The 15,366-nt window shown below is 37.1% G+C and overlaps 1 long non-coding RNA gene across 1 annotated transcript in view; it reads left to right on the top strand.

Annotated features, from left to right (window-relative positions):
• Nucleotides 1-14,804, top strand: part of LOC115349210 — a 62,159-nt gene extending 47,355 nt beyond the window's left edge. The window contains exons 4-5 of the long non-coding RNA XR_003926034.2: nt 5,898-5,976; nt 14,722-14,804. This is a non-coding gene — a long non-coding RNA (uncharacterized LOC115349210). The remainder of the gene's footprint in view (nt 1-5,897; nt 5,977-14,721) is intronic.
• The last annotated feature ends 562 nt before the right edge of the window (nt 14,805-15,366 follow it).

Here is a 15,366-nt window from a genome sequence, read left to right as displayed (position 1 = left end):
CTTGGTTTGAATTACTTTACTAGATGATAATTATCATTGACTGTTATGTTTCAAACTCTAATGCCAAAGAATTTATTTTTTAAATTAAAAATAAGAGATTTCAGTAAGATATCTAACTGAAACAAAAATCCATTAAAAAATGATTTATCTCCTGCGCTCTGGGTGGATAGCAATTTGGTTGCTCTGGGTGGATAATAATTTGATTGCTAGAGAATAAAAATCCTGTGGATGTCTCAGTGTACACAGAAGGGAAAATGTGATGACTACACCTACTTGAGAAATTACTATGATGAGTCAGCAAGACTTTTGGGAGAGGGCTTTTCTGTGTTGCTGAGTTAGAGTCAAGACTGGACCTGTGGTTGCAGTAAAACAGGAGCTTTTCTCCCCTTTAGCTTGTATGAGTCTTACAGACAAATACAAGTTTTAAGAAAATATATAATAGGGATATTATAGAGGGGTAACCCTATCTATTCGTATGACTGACAGTTTCCATTTTATTACTATGTGTACAGCTGATCATGGTACATGTATTAGGATATAATTCTCCCACTGGGGAACTGCCAAGGCCGGTTTTTGGTTGCTGTTATTGTTGTTTTAGTTGATGGTGTGAGCCTAAGACTCTTTGTTGTGGGAAGTCTCTGGCAGACTAGGCAAAACCCGCAGCAAACCACTCACGCAAGAGGTATTGCAGAGCTGTGGTCATTGTCACTAATGAAAAGGGACTAACAAGTGCCCTGCAGCCTAACTGGAGGATCTTCATATGGGGCATCTCAGGAAAGTGAGGAACACAGCAACCTAAGCCAATACCCTGATTTTTCTCTGCTATTCAAGGTTCCTTGTCTGAGACCAGAAATGGTTGAAGAGGCAATAAATGTCAGATGGATACACATGTTGTTTAAGGCGTAGTCCATTGCTCCACTGGGCTTGTATCAAAGGCTCCAGTATATGTATCTGTAGGCAACAAATTTCATTTAGATTTATATTTGGTTTGTAAATCAACCATTCGTAGTTGAGAAATAATCTATGTGGTTTCAGGAGAGGGTGAGATAAAGGTGCTTATCAGATTCCTTTTGGGGATAGCAGTAAGTAGTTTATAGCCAATTTCAGTTAACATAAACCTTCCATAAATAAGATACATAACTTTTTACACATGTAGACTAAGGCCAAAGGCTCCCTTCACTCTTTGAGAGCACTGACATTAAATTTTTTTATTAGCACCCATCATGAATAATGTACTTGACTTCAGTTTTGACTGTACTATTGAGAGAAACTACCATGTATTTCTTGAAGATGTCCATAAATAGCCAACTCTAATGCTAAAGAAAAGTTTATTTTTCTTTTAAATTAATTACTTTGCTGAGTTTAAGTTGTTTACCTCCTGATGTGTGCAGCCTTTCTTGCAGCACTGGTATCCCTGTTGCTGCCATTGTATTTTTTTGTGTGGTCATGGCTGCCTTTCAAGTTATCATTTCTTTACGTCCCGGGGCTATGTGGTATACTTTTACAGAAGGGTCCTGGATCTAATACTGCCACTGTCGTCCACTTTGCCCATACTGTGTATACTTGCAGATGCTCACAAACTCTTGCAGAGAAATGTGAATTGCTGTTCTAAAGTCTTCTAAGCACTAGGGATTGTCTTTGTTCACGCTATCTGCTGCTGCGCATGAGTTCATCTGGAGGTATTTGTGCACTCTTCTGCTTTTATAGCTCAGATTCTTCAGGCTTTTCTATTTGAGTCTTGCAGTGCTTTGACTTCTCTGTTATGTTTGGGATGCTCCCATATTGGTTTCAATTTGGCTGGAGTAGCTTCCCTTGCTTGCAAAATTCCAGGCTTCATTTTAGATCTTCCATACTCTCTTTTTGAGTGTTCTATACCAAATCCCAAACACCATCTGGCTTTCTACCAGGAAGTTAACCCTTCCCTCCATATTGTGAGATCAGTTGTAGTTCAGCCTGAGATCAATTAGACACCTTTGTGTTTTCTCTCTCTTTCTGTACTGCTTGCTTGAAACTGACTTGTTTCTTTTTGCATTGGGAGCATATTGCATGTATGCTGATTCAAATCTCTTTCTAACCACTGCAAGTCTTAAATGAACTTTGAAGCAGATATTTGCTGAAAGTTGCAAGTGATGGAGGGCAGAATTTTTTTAGGGAAGCTAAACTGCAGTGAGAAATGCTAAGCAGCCTAGAACCTTGACCTGATTTTCTGAATTTTCTGAACTGTAATCTGAAAATTGCAATTTAATTAAAGAAAAAAAGAGTCTGTAAATGAAGCTGGTTCTGATGTTCATGAATCTTAAAACTTTGCCAGTCTGCAACAATTTCCTTCTTTTACACGTTAAGAGCACAATGCCTCCATGAGGAAAATGGGCTTGATTGTCATTAGGCATTGTACTGTATTAATGGCACTGGTTCACTCATATTTTATTCATTAAATAATATTTGTCAATGTGTTTTTCTATTTTAAACTCTTACTGTAAAAGAGAGCATTATCACCTCAGAGCATTTGGTTCCTAGAGTGAATGCCAATACTATCCAGTCACGCCATATTCTCCTAATTATGCTGAGGGTTTCTTTCCTAACAGCATTTATTTTAGGGTGTCAACAATACTTCAGTTAAATGTAGTGTAAAGTGCACTTATTTAGCAAACTTGTCCTTCAGAAAAGGGTTTTTTTTGTCTTTAAAACACTGCTAGATTGTTTCTTTCTGTCAGTGCATGATACAGTAGAAATCTTAAATCAATAACACTTTTTATTCCTATGCAATTGATGCATAACATCCTTCTTCACACAGAGGTTTAATGTGTTGTAAATTAATTATCTGGAATGAGTACAGGGTCAATGGACCTTGGTATGACTGGGATGTAATGTTAAAGTTTTCCATTTTCTCCCAGCCCTGCTCAGCTCTCTTGCCGACTCTTTTATATGTGTCAGTTATGCCATCTTCTGCAGTTTGTTCCCTTAAGTGTTGTTAATGCCCCTCTAGGGCTTGATTGATAGGAAAAATTTACCATAAATTTGTCCAACAATTGTCTTTCTTCTGAAGATGGACTATCTTTATTAACTTTACTTGTATAATGCTTCTTAGTAAACTATTCTTACTCTTACAGAAGCTTAAAATAATAGCCTTATTTTAAATCATAATGAAATTGTAAATATTCTGCATAAGCAGAATGCAGACCTAATTTTTGGCTTTTAGGTGCCTCAAAATTAATCAACTATGCTTGAAGTTTCTGGCAGGAGAAGTTTTGCTTTACTGCTTCTACACAGCAAACCACACAGATGAATAAAACTGCTATTAGCTGTGAAAAAAATGCTGAGGGAAAGATTCTCAGCCATGAACAGTGCAATTAAAACAGGCATTCACTGGGTTTAAAGTAGCCACTTCCCTTTAAAAATCGGAGAGGCCACCTCTATTACTTTTTTTGAAGCCAGCTTGGCTATTAGTTGCTAGGGTAACAAGATCCAAGATAGTAAATAAGGCCTGTCCAGGCAGCACAGTGTTATGGGGGTCCAAGATAAGAAGGAAATGCTGGCAGGAACATTCAATTATAGATAGTTTTTATTTATTTATTTATTTAATTTATTTATTTATCTATCTTTTTACTGCAAGAAGGGTGGTCAAAATATGTATACATTCATAATTAAAAAGGTGCTGATACTGCAGCATTTTAATTGTCTTCTCTGAGTAACAGATGACACTAAACTAGCCAGCAAACACTTCAAATCTCACTGAAAAAAAAGAGATGCTACTTAAAACTCATGGCATGTTGGTGGGATCAATTTAATGTACTGTGCTGTGTCAATGTCACTTTCATAAACTTTTGCTGAAGTGCTTTTCCTACTGTATGTTGAATGATGTTGTCAGGACTGTGAGTCGGGGGTATGGTGGATTCAAGTCTACTTTACTTCCCTTGATGAAAAGGTCACTGCCACTTGTAAATCTGTTTTACTCCCTGCACAGTTGTTAGTGTCAAAGTCTGTCAGCTCTGTAGGATGTTAAAATTATACAACTGTGGTAAGAACAAGGATCACAAATTCCCAAGTGGTACGTCCCAAGAAAAAGTTTCTGATCTTTGTGTAAAAGTTATGTAGAAAGTTTTTCATTCAGGATTTTCAGCTCACTTTGGCTTGATTGCAGAAATAAACAGTATTTCTGTTTCATGCCTCCCATCTGGTGGGCCTTCCCCAATGATAGCTCATCACAGGGCCACTTGCAGCTGTGGGCTACAGACATGGTAAGTGAAACAATCCCCTCTGCTTTATATTTTTAAGGCTGTAAGGGCTCCAATTAGAGCACAATTAAAACTTGGCCTGCGTTGCGTTATGTGATTATGTTTTGACAAATTGTCAAAATAGATCAGCTTCACAAGGCCTCACAATTATTCATAAATTATTTGGAAAATACAAGTAATAAACAAGAAATAAAACAACTGACCAGCTGTGGGGGAAAACAACTAATCCCCAACCCAACCTTCCAACAAATGCAAGTAATGCAAATATTAAAAACATCAAAAAACTGAGCTCTTTTTTCCCTTACTCATAGCATCATCTGAACTGTTTTTTGCGTATGCAAAGACAATATTTTATTCAGCAGTTTTCCAATATAAGTAGTCATACTTTACTAGTGAATTGCAGCAAATGCAACAAGAGCAAAACCAGCTGGAGTGCCAACTGCAGACATGTCCTGCTGAGTTTGATTGATTATGACATAAAGAGTTTTTGAAGTTTTATGCTCTGGCTGTACAGGAGATGGACACAAAGTTCTTTGCATGTGAAGTATGGCCAAAGCTTTTAGGTGGTCAATTGCCTGCTTAATCCAAAGGCCTCTGCTAAGACAGAGTCAAGTTTTTCATACTGTGAGGTATTTCCATATGACCTTGCAACTAAATTGATTTTTGATCTGAGTGGAGTAGTTTGCTGCTGAGGAGACAGAACGGGACCCGAAGGGGGCAAACACTGAATCTTTTTGGCTTGACTTTCAGTCAAGGTAACTCACAGGGGTCCTGAAGGTGATGCAAGTAAACATTTGCCAAGTGAATCTTCATGTCAAGGCAGCCATTGTGGGTGAGCTGGGGTAGGCAGCCATGGGTGCGCGTATATCAGTGTGCCAAGTAACCATCAGCATGAGAGGGAAGAGCACATGCCAAGATCCTGGTTTCATTTTGCCTTATTTTTGACTGGAAAATGCTCTTCATGTGCTCCCGGATCTGACCTAGAAGCTGTCTCAGGCATTCATTTCAATGACATGAAAGCAGAATCTTTAATATGAAGTTTTTCTTACTGTCTGTGAATGATTTGAATGACAGATGAGCAAAGAAAAAAAAGGAAAAACTGAAGTTTTAATTACTCTGAGGAAAAATTCACTGCCAGCTCTATTAATCACTACCTTGCTTTTATAGATATCTTTTAAAATGTCATCCAATTTGCCTTTAAGATCACAAACACTTCTGCTTAATTCTCCTTCCCTGACTCCTGAGAGAATTATAGATATCTTTCAAAATGCCATCCAACTTGCCTTTAAGATCACAAACACTTCTGCTTAATTCTCCTTCCCTGTCTCCTGAGATAATTACAATATAAAAATTCACCTTTTCCCTTTCTTATCAGATTCATTTCTACTGTTTGAAATTGCTAAAATCCAAATTGTAGCTATTTGTACTTACATAATTAGAAAGCTGAATAGATGCCTGTCATATCAGTGCTTGTGTTTGCTGAAGACTCACAATGTTAGACAGAGGGCATGTCTGAGGAATGTAAACAAACATCCACCTTATCAGGACTTTTACCACTGAGAAATAGAAAATAACATTTTTTCCCTACCCTCTGCCCTCCATTATCCCTCCAATTCTCTAGGCTTTGCTCAATATGTGTTTTCTAATTTTCAACTTTTTTAGGCACAGGTAAATGAAGAACAATGAAGAACTGTTGGAATGATTCACCTAATAAGCGGGAAGAGCTGTTCCATACTCTCAGGTCTGTGTATGCCCATATGATGGGTATCAAATATATAGGTATTTTTTCACTCTGAAATAATATTAAGGAATGTGTATATGCTGATGTGTCTTTATACATACTGGGGATGTTTTAATCCTTTATAAAACCAGATTTTCATAAAACAAATGTTATATGTATTTCAACACAAAATTAGATACCTATTTTTGTTAATAGACAAATCCCAAATAATCAGATTTAATTTGGACCAATCTTCTACATATATTTCTAGGCAAAAAGGAAATAGAGCCTAGGGCAAAAACTCTGCCAGTATTTAGAGAGCTTTGCAAAAGTTACTTATTGGTCAAGCCTACTGACTGAATGTTTGAGGTGATTTACAGACAACAAAATGTTTAGGGCATTTTGTGGGACTTGTAGCCTTCCCAGAGAAAAGGGTTGCCTAGGTGTACAAATATCCAGTAAAAATGACTTTACCTTTCCCTTAACAAATTAATTCAAAATACTGAATTTTAAAATTATTATAAAGCAGTGGAGTCCTTGTGATAAATGAGAGACTACTTAAGTACTCCTTGTTCTTTGAGTTTTATTTAGCCATTACAATCTTCATAAAGATAATCTGAAATTGCCTTGTCAGACACCTGCACAGCAGTATCTCCCAGGTATTGCCTATGTATGTTGCTTACACTTAGCCCTTGCCTTTCTTCAAATTTTCAGTCGTATCTTTACTGCTTCCTTTCATGACAGACATAATTACACCCCTTTGGGCTTCCTAAATGTCTGTCTTCTACATGTCACCCTACAGAGCTCTGGCTATTTTCTCAGAGTCTGAGATTATTATTATGCATCCCCTCTCTTTTGTTGTATTTTTAATAAAGCTTTCAGCTTTTTTTTTTTTTAAAACGCACTGAAACACCTTTTCACGTTCATCACAGTTTTCCAGCTGTGCCATCCAAGTTGTGCCTCTTCTCTTTTCTTCTTATTCCAAGAAGGCCCTGGCTTTTTTAAATTTCTGTCCTTAAGTCTTGTCTGGAAACTTTCTTTTCCCTCTTGGCTTACAAGGTCAATATTTTGGAATACTCCGTCAGATAGACTGCCAAATGCTAGCACTTTATTTTGTAGATATAATGACATTCTGGCAGGCCCCAGAGCAGTGCTACTAGGTAGTGCTATAGTCCCGGCTGTGTGCAGATGAAGGATGTCTCTTGTTTTGGACTCTTTTAAGTGATTCCCCTGTTATCCTGCGGGCTTACCTTTTTGCTTGCTTACTATGGTCTAGTCTCCAGAATGACTGTTGTCTTGGCAGAGTTGAACCATTCCTCATTTCCCCTCTGCTAATATTTACTTTTGTTTTGAGAATAAAGGCATTTGATATACATGAGGTGAACCAGACCAGGTATGAAGTTCCTTGGTGTGTCTAGCCCCACCCTGTGAACCTACTTACCAGCCCTAGCATGTGAATTCATGTAAAGATTCCTTGTGTGAATTCTTACTCTGGCAGCCCGAAAAAACCCTTTTTTGCATGTCTAAGACTAGAGGACTTGATGGAGACGTGCAAATTTGTAGTAAAGGTTTGAAATGTATGATATGAAGCATCAATATGTTGATGTTAGGCTAGTTGGCTGCTTTTTTTTTTTTTTTTTTTTTTTTTTTTTTTTTTTTTTTTTTGAGAAACAGATGTGTGAGATCTTCATCATGTTACCAGTGGTTATGGAGAGCTAGCGGACTGGACAAAGTTTTTTTTGAAAAAACTTCAGTTCAAAAATGTGGCTCAAGCAGAGGCTGAAACTGAAGACCCTGCTCAGCTGAGATGGGAAGTTGGATTTGGTAAGGAGTGAATAAATACCCATGCCAAATCCTCAGCTGCTCTAAATCATAATGGAGGATCTTTCTTCATAAATGATCATTCCCAAACAGAGGCTGTCAGTGGCAATACTAATTCAGGCTGGGAGCGAGAAGAGAGACGTTAATCAAACTATACTAAAAAGGAGAAAGTTTATAAATGTTCTCAATTTGTGATAAACTTTCTGCACTGAAAAATGAAGTTTATACTGATACTTAAATTTGCAGAAGCATAAAGACTTTAAAAAAAAAAAAAGTCACAAAAACCTGAAACGCTTTAACCAGACGAATTGCTTTTCTGCAGACATTTTGAAGCAAAAACAATTAAGAAGAGCTAGTGTATGCGTAAGTGCTAAATATTTGAAACATTCCAAGCCACTGCCACATGATAGCGATCCTGTCCCTGGGGTCAGGATGTTCTCTGGTAATTTCAGTGTGAGGAATCTCTGTGCTAGTGAACCTGCTGAGGAAAAACTGGTGTCCCTTCATTCCTAAACCAGGATATACTGTGCTTGTATACGTGTTCATTCAAAAAATCTGTGCAACAAACCCAGCTAAACAGTCTTTACTACTAAGATACAGAGCAGAATACTTTTCTAATCTGCTTCTTTAGGAATCATATTTCTAATCACTTCAGCCAATCTTTTTATTGTTTCAAATGTAAGCTTTGCATACGGCCCCACATGAGCAGTGGCATTCTGCATTATTTATACCTAACATTTTGATGTATCATTTTTAATGCAAAAATTCAGTAACACTTGTGAGTTCCTTTATATAGTTGAACCAAAAAAGAAGAAAACAAAACCCTACATCATTTCCATACACTCATCTTCAACGTACAGTTATGATCTAGGTTGCCCCTATTGTTGGTTAATGTATGAATAACAGCATGCATTTGCAACCTGCGATCAGATTTTACTGCAGGAATAAAGCAACGTCAAAATAATATCTAATGTTTAGACAGCACGCTGGTAGTTTCCCCATCAGCAGACTATTCTTAAGTAATAGTAACAAATTAGCATTAAAAGCTCTCCACAAAAATCATTCTGGATGCTCAGTGACCTGTGCAAAGAAAAGAAAATGTAATACACTGCTTTCTAATGCTCCCAGCCCCAGCTGCTGTAGTGTCAATTCTGTCACTACAGCTTTTCAGAGGTGGAACTAGCATGACTCAAGAAAATAACAAAACAAGAAAAAGAGAAGGAAAAAAAAAAACAACCCTCCAGATGCAAGAAGAGAGAGTGTTGCAAGAGGAAAATGTTTTGCTCTAGCACTGGGTTTGAAGGGGCTGCCCTCTTTAGCACAATGGGAGCCAGATTCCCTGCTGTGTTCTCTGAAGTGGCTCATTGCAGAGCAGTAATATTATATCTTAATAAGCATAACACTGTGAACTGAGACATATTTTTAAGTCAGACACATGGAAGGGAAACATATCAGAGCAGAGCTGTGTTATTTTTAATGGAGCATGTGTTTGTCTTGTAAGTGTGTCAGAAGAAAAGGAACAGGTCTCGGGTTTCTTCTCACCATGTCTAATGTAGGATGGGCACTCCAACTGCCTCTCTAAGTGACATTAGTGGTCTTTGATATTACAAAGACATGGGACGGTCTGGACTACACTTGCACCTCACATTCTTTTCTACTATTTGTGTACTTTAGTGTTCATTTGAAGCTATCTTTCAGATGAAGCTCTTCAAAAACCACAAAGACTAAGATAGCTTTCATTAGATAAACAAGATTATAATGAGAGTCTCTGTCCTCTTCCCAGATTTATATGAGTATATGGTACAGATGATGGGGGATATGCTCTACAGGAAAACGTATTTCCTTTTACATTCAACTAGAAAATAGATCTTGCAGTGTGGAATTGATAGCTGCCATTTGTACCATACTGCAACCCATGCCACTCACCTCTCATTCATGACATCAAAACCAATATTAGAGTAAAAATGTTTGCAGTGAAATTCCTAAGGACATTTTAAATTTCAATTAATATCAATAATGGGTTTTTAAATAAGTCTTGGGTCAAGATGTATCATAAAACTATTTTCCACAGTGCACACAAAATATCTTCTTATTCTGTCTTTGTGATATGACTGGATCTAGTCTTACATCCAGCAGCCAGCTGAGGCTGCTTGTCTATTATAGTCCCTTCCACCATTCCTGACAAATGAACAAATAACTAGATGCCCTGTGAAACATTTTAAATAGAACTGTCTCCTGGAAAAGCTGTTACTGACAGAGACAGGTTTGATCCAGATCAAGAGAACCTGCTTTTGGGATAGAGAAGATCAATATTGGTCACTGGCTTTTTTATTTCTGATTTTTTTTTTTTATTATTATTTTTACTAAGCAGAGGTAAGGATTATGATGAATAAAGTAAAGCACAAAACAAGCAACCTATGAACTGAAGTGCATCCTTCTTATTAAACCTTATTGTGCTCTTAAAGCAGTAGCAGAAGCTGTTGCTATGAACTCATGATCATGTAAGAGGCTTTCAAAAAAGCATTTAAAAATATATATATGCTAGAAACCACTTTGTCCACAAATTCTGAAAGAGCTGAAAGTAGCTTTTGAAAAGGAACCAGTGTATTTGAAAAGGAACCAATATATTTCATGGCAGAGTAAATTAGCTGCTATTTTTTACTTTTGAAGTGTTTGATCAAAATCCAGTGCTGAGTACAAGTGTCTTAAATTAATTCTATTTAGAGTGCTTCTCTCTTGGTTACAAACCGGATCCTCTGACCTGGATCCTATAGTACTAACTGCCCCCCTTTGCTGTTGTGTTCTTTGGTGTATGTGTGAGAATTGCGTGTTTCCAGCACCAGCTGGAGGCGCTGAGGCCACGTTCTTATGTTTAAAAGCAATGCATGAGTTTTTGTGAGCTGGACAGATCAAAACTATGATTGCTTTTAATTATTCTATTTAAATAGCATCATCTACTCTGATTTTGCTTAACAATGAAAGTGCCAATTAAGAGGAAAGAATAGTCACCAAGACCAAATCATCCCAGTGATGGAAAATGATAATACAGAATTTGACAGGTCTTAGGAAGCAATACCAGCGTTATAGCAACAATATTCTCTGTAGCCTTTGGCTAAGTCCAGGAATTCAGCCTACTATATAATCAATCCTCTACAATGCACGAGCATTAAATTAATCATTAAAATGTTGTTCTCCCCTTCCCAAACCTTCCATGTAACAAGCATCTCAGTAAGATGAAAGGCATTTGTTACTGAGAACAGCCTTAAGGAGAGCAAAAAGAGCAAATCTGAAAACATATTCATATTTTTCTGGAAATGGGTACTATTCATAAAACATTTAGCGAGTTCAAGGTCAACTTGTTCTCCTTCTGTATACTATTCATAACAGCATTTGACAGTGACAGTCAATCTAGCAGCTGAACTGAATATATTGGGCCATCCAGTTTAAATAAAAGCTAAATCTTTGTTGTGGAATGAGCACAACAAAAACAAGAACAGCAAAAGGCTTTCCTGTTTCTGAAATTTCAATTAAAATCAACAAATACAGTTTCAAAAGAGAGGAAATAGATCTAATTCTGGTAAAAGGGGGCTACTTGAGCAGGTGTATGCATAAATGGCAAGAGATTATGGTCCTTCACACCACAGTGGGTGTTGTCTTCTTATTCAAGTGAAACTTTGTAATCCTGAGCATTACACAGATTTCCCCACCCCCCCCCAGCATACCATGTCTGAGAAATGACCCAACACCAATAAGATATTCAAATTTTGCAGTTACAGTTACTCTGGACTTATCTTGTATTTTCATTTCTTATACAAGACCACCCTTGAGTTTATTCCCAATATTGACTGTTTCTCAACACGCTCTGCCATTCAGTAAGAGGTATCCCCTTATGGCTCTTGTCCTATTGAGAAGTGAGGAGATTACACTCATTGGATTGGAATAATGAGATTTTCATTTGACTTCAAAGCTGGTAAAAAGCAGCTTGGGGAGCCACAGAGACACATGTTTTGGAAATCCCAAGAATATTGATTTTTGTATGCATGCAAATTCTGAGGTTGGGTCCATTTGTAATTCCAATATTTTTTCTCATTGTAGTTACTGTCATCATGAATCTTAACAAAGTTATTCTCTGTCCATGTATGTCCCAAACATATAGATATACATGGCATATACCCATCTTTTAGAAAAAAGAATTCTCCTAACTAAATAAAAAATAATCTTATATGGCGTATGTTGAAGACAGATGGTCCTAAACAACCAGCTCATACCTTCTCTCCACCACTTCCAAATTGCACAGCTATTTCTAACATAGTGAAAGTGCATCATATCACCAATTGCCTTCTCTGTTTCAACAGGATATAAAACGAAAAACAACTAGCAATTGTTTTGTGGGTGGGTTCACAGATTAAAGATCAACTATAAATTTTGAGAGGAGTATCAAGTTCACAATCTACTTTGTTCCTTTTTGGAAACCACTGCCTGGTTTTGTTTTTAAAGCTGCCACAGGTTTTCAATGGGATTCTTACTCTAAGAGCTCCATATCTTTCATCAGCTAGCACCAACTGAATGGCTGCTGTAGATTTGAGTGTCAAATTCTTCTGCAGACATCCAGCTGGACTCTCTGGGGGGATTCAGCTGAAAGGGCTTGCTGGAGGAACGATGTTACTAACGGTTCCACCTCTCCCACTCTGCATCTTTCAAACATCAGCTATAAATATTTTGAATATGCTCATTATTTAAAATTTTAGATCTCTTCCCCAATTTTGTAAGGTATTTTAGAAGTGGCTTTCTGCCTACAGTTATAATGTATGTCTGCAGTCCACGAAGGCAGCTGACAAACACAGTGAATCTTGCTCTATATTTGGAAACATCTGCTGTTTTATTTCCATGATGCACAGTGACGTGCTATTCTAAGAGGAAGAACGAGTCTGGCCCAGGAGACATTAATTTCTGGTTATATATTATGATACTGAAGTTGGGATTCTTCTAATGTAAGTCTTCTTAATTACCCTCTGGTGGCACTTCTCCATTGAGTAAAAGATGCAGAAAGAGTTGCTTAATGGTCCTCTGACTGTCAGACTGTTTGCTGAGGAAATAACTCCCCCCCCTAGTAAGGCAGCCTTTTCAGATATCAGTAATTGGCTTCCTCTGCATCATTTTGTCATTCTTGAAAGAGAAGCGTATAGACAATGTAACTGTGACGTGGAGGCAAAATGACTAAATTGACTTGGGAGGGGCTTTGGTTTGAGCAGTCTCTAGATTCAGGGTGAGGTGCTAAGGATCTGGGAGAAAATTTGCTTTACTATGTATTCTATAAAGCAGTCACACCAAAAAGCCAGCAGTGTTATCAAACATATAAAAGCCCAGATGCATATTCAGGAGAAGTGCCCTTTGACAAGTCAAGAAAAATTGGCAAAATTCTGTTCATGATAGTGGCAGAGGAAATACTGGTTTTTAATGGTCTGTAAAATAATTTGAGAAGAAAACAGTTGCATGAATAATCTTAGCAATGCTTTATGGGTGGGTAAGGCAATTTACTATCTTTGCTGCTAGGGATAGTTTTGACTCTTATCTTCAACCGACCAAAAAGAAGGCATTTTCATAGGTATTTCCATGGTGATCAACTGTTGATCACTGCTGGATCCAGAACATTGAGCTATCTACCCCCGTGGCCTGACCCAGCACCATTACGCCTATGGACTTTTGTTCCAGTGAAAAGGCAGGAGTTAAACCTTGCGTGGGTTCAGAATCAGCCCATGGTTTTTGTTCCTCTGAATAATGGTTGTCAATGGAAAATTTAAATTAGAGCTAGAAGAGAGCATGGGGATTTAGGAGACCTGAGACAGCACGTTTGTGAAGTGCTGTTATTATGGTACTGTTTGAGGTTTGGATGTCTTCTGAGTGTGTCTGTCTTCAATCACACTGCTAAGTGTACTGACAGAAATTTTGGAGAATGTTGAAAAATTGTATTTAAAATTCCCTCATGCATTCATTATGTAGGAGCTTTACAATATGTGCATTACTTTTAGAGCAACGTAATTCTGTTGGCCAGGAATTCTTAGCTTTAAAAGGCTGGGGCACGAAGAACTGCCTATTTCTACAGAGAGGACAGATTTGATCTTTTTCCTCTTAAATTTAGAGATTGGTGGAGTCCTTCTTCAGCAAAACTAAGGAGGAGTACATTTTAATCCACCAGATTCAATTTGATTTGTCGAATTTCTGAATCTGTGATCAAAACTACAAAAATTAAACTATTTCATTAGTTGAGCTGAAAGTAGTACAATATAGTTTAACATAGCAACAATGTTTTGTCCTAAATGTTATGCAAGACTCTCTATCAATAATTCAGCTCTTATATAAAATATTCTTGCAAGTAAGATATTGTACTTCAAGGACAAATGATCTGCGCAGATATATTTTCAAAGAATATCAGTCTCACTGTTTACGCCAGTGAAGAGTGAAAGAAACCTGAAGGTGAAAATTAAAACAATACAAGGTTTCATGAAATATGTGGGCTTGGAAGGAAAAATAATGAACATTTGGAACAGTTGGACTTCTAGCGTGGAATGTGTCTTAATCATTCTATTGCTTTATTCTGATGTTTTAAACCAACTTTCAACAGATAAAAAGTGCCAAAAGGAACTTTAATGACAAAATACCATTAAGTATGCAAGAAATGTAAAATAAGCGCAGCATGTAATGATGAAATGGCCTGTTCTAAGGTAATGCAGCCCAAAACTGAGAGCTACAGGTGAAAAAAATAAAAAGAATTATTACTTAAATCTCATTTAAGATATACAAAAGAATTGATACCTTGAAAAAAAATCAATGAATTTGCCCTGAGGTAAAATGCTAAGGTGATGGGAAAAGCTTTTATTGTAAGATGACTATGCAAAATCCCTGCATTTCATAAAAGAATAATTAATGATCTTTTTTTTTTTACAGGTTGTTTCATGTCTGCTTACATTATTCAGAAACATTTTACATCTTCACCTTCTAAATAGGCTGAAGCGGCATTGTTCAGCTAGCCGTAAAGGCAGGAGTGACTGCTTATACCACTGATTTTTAAGAGGTATTTTTGGGTTTGGAGTGACTAAAATTATGTCCCAACATTCACAGCATTGCTATCCCATACTTCAATAAAATATGATTTAAGCATCTAGAAATCATGAGATCTGCTTCAAAGCTGAGTTTGAAGTGAAGTGAGTACATTTGGCATGTCTAGCCTTCCAAGCCTTGTGGTTTTAGAATTCACTTCCTAACTTTTTCCCACAATCATGAATAGAGGTGTTTTTTTTTTTTTAAAATGAGCACTGGATGATTTTACATAGCCCTGTGACTCTAGAAGTTGATGATTAAGTAGGCCATAAGAAATTCAGATACTACAGTAACTAGTGGTAAATGTACTGTTGGCTAACCTGGATTTTAAATGCTCTGAAGGAGAAGGTTAAAAACACCTAAATTCTTTCTGCCAAGGCTGTTTTTGTGTCTTACAGAGATCAGCTGTGTAGGAATGAAATCTTTCCCTCAGTGTTTTTTTGTTTTTTTTTGTTTTTTTGTTTTTTTTTGGTTTTTTTTGGTTTTTTTTGT

The sequence above is a fragment of the Aquila chrysaetos genome, chromosome 12 (genome assembly GCF_900496995.4).
Source record: "Aquila chrysaetos chrysaetos chromosome 12, bAquChr1.4, whole genome shotgun sequence".
Taxonomy (NCBI): Eukaryota; Metazoa; Chordata; class Aves; order Accipitriformes; family Accipitridae; genus Aquila; species Aquila chrysaetos.
This window is presented reverse-complemented; position numbering and strand designations above follow the sequence as displayed.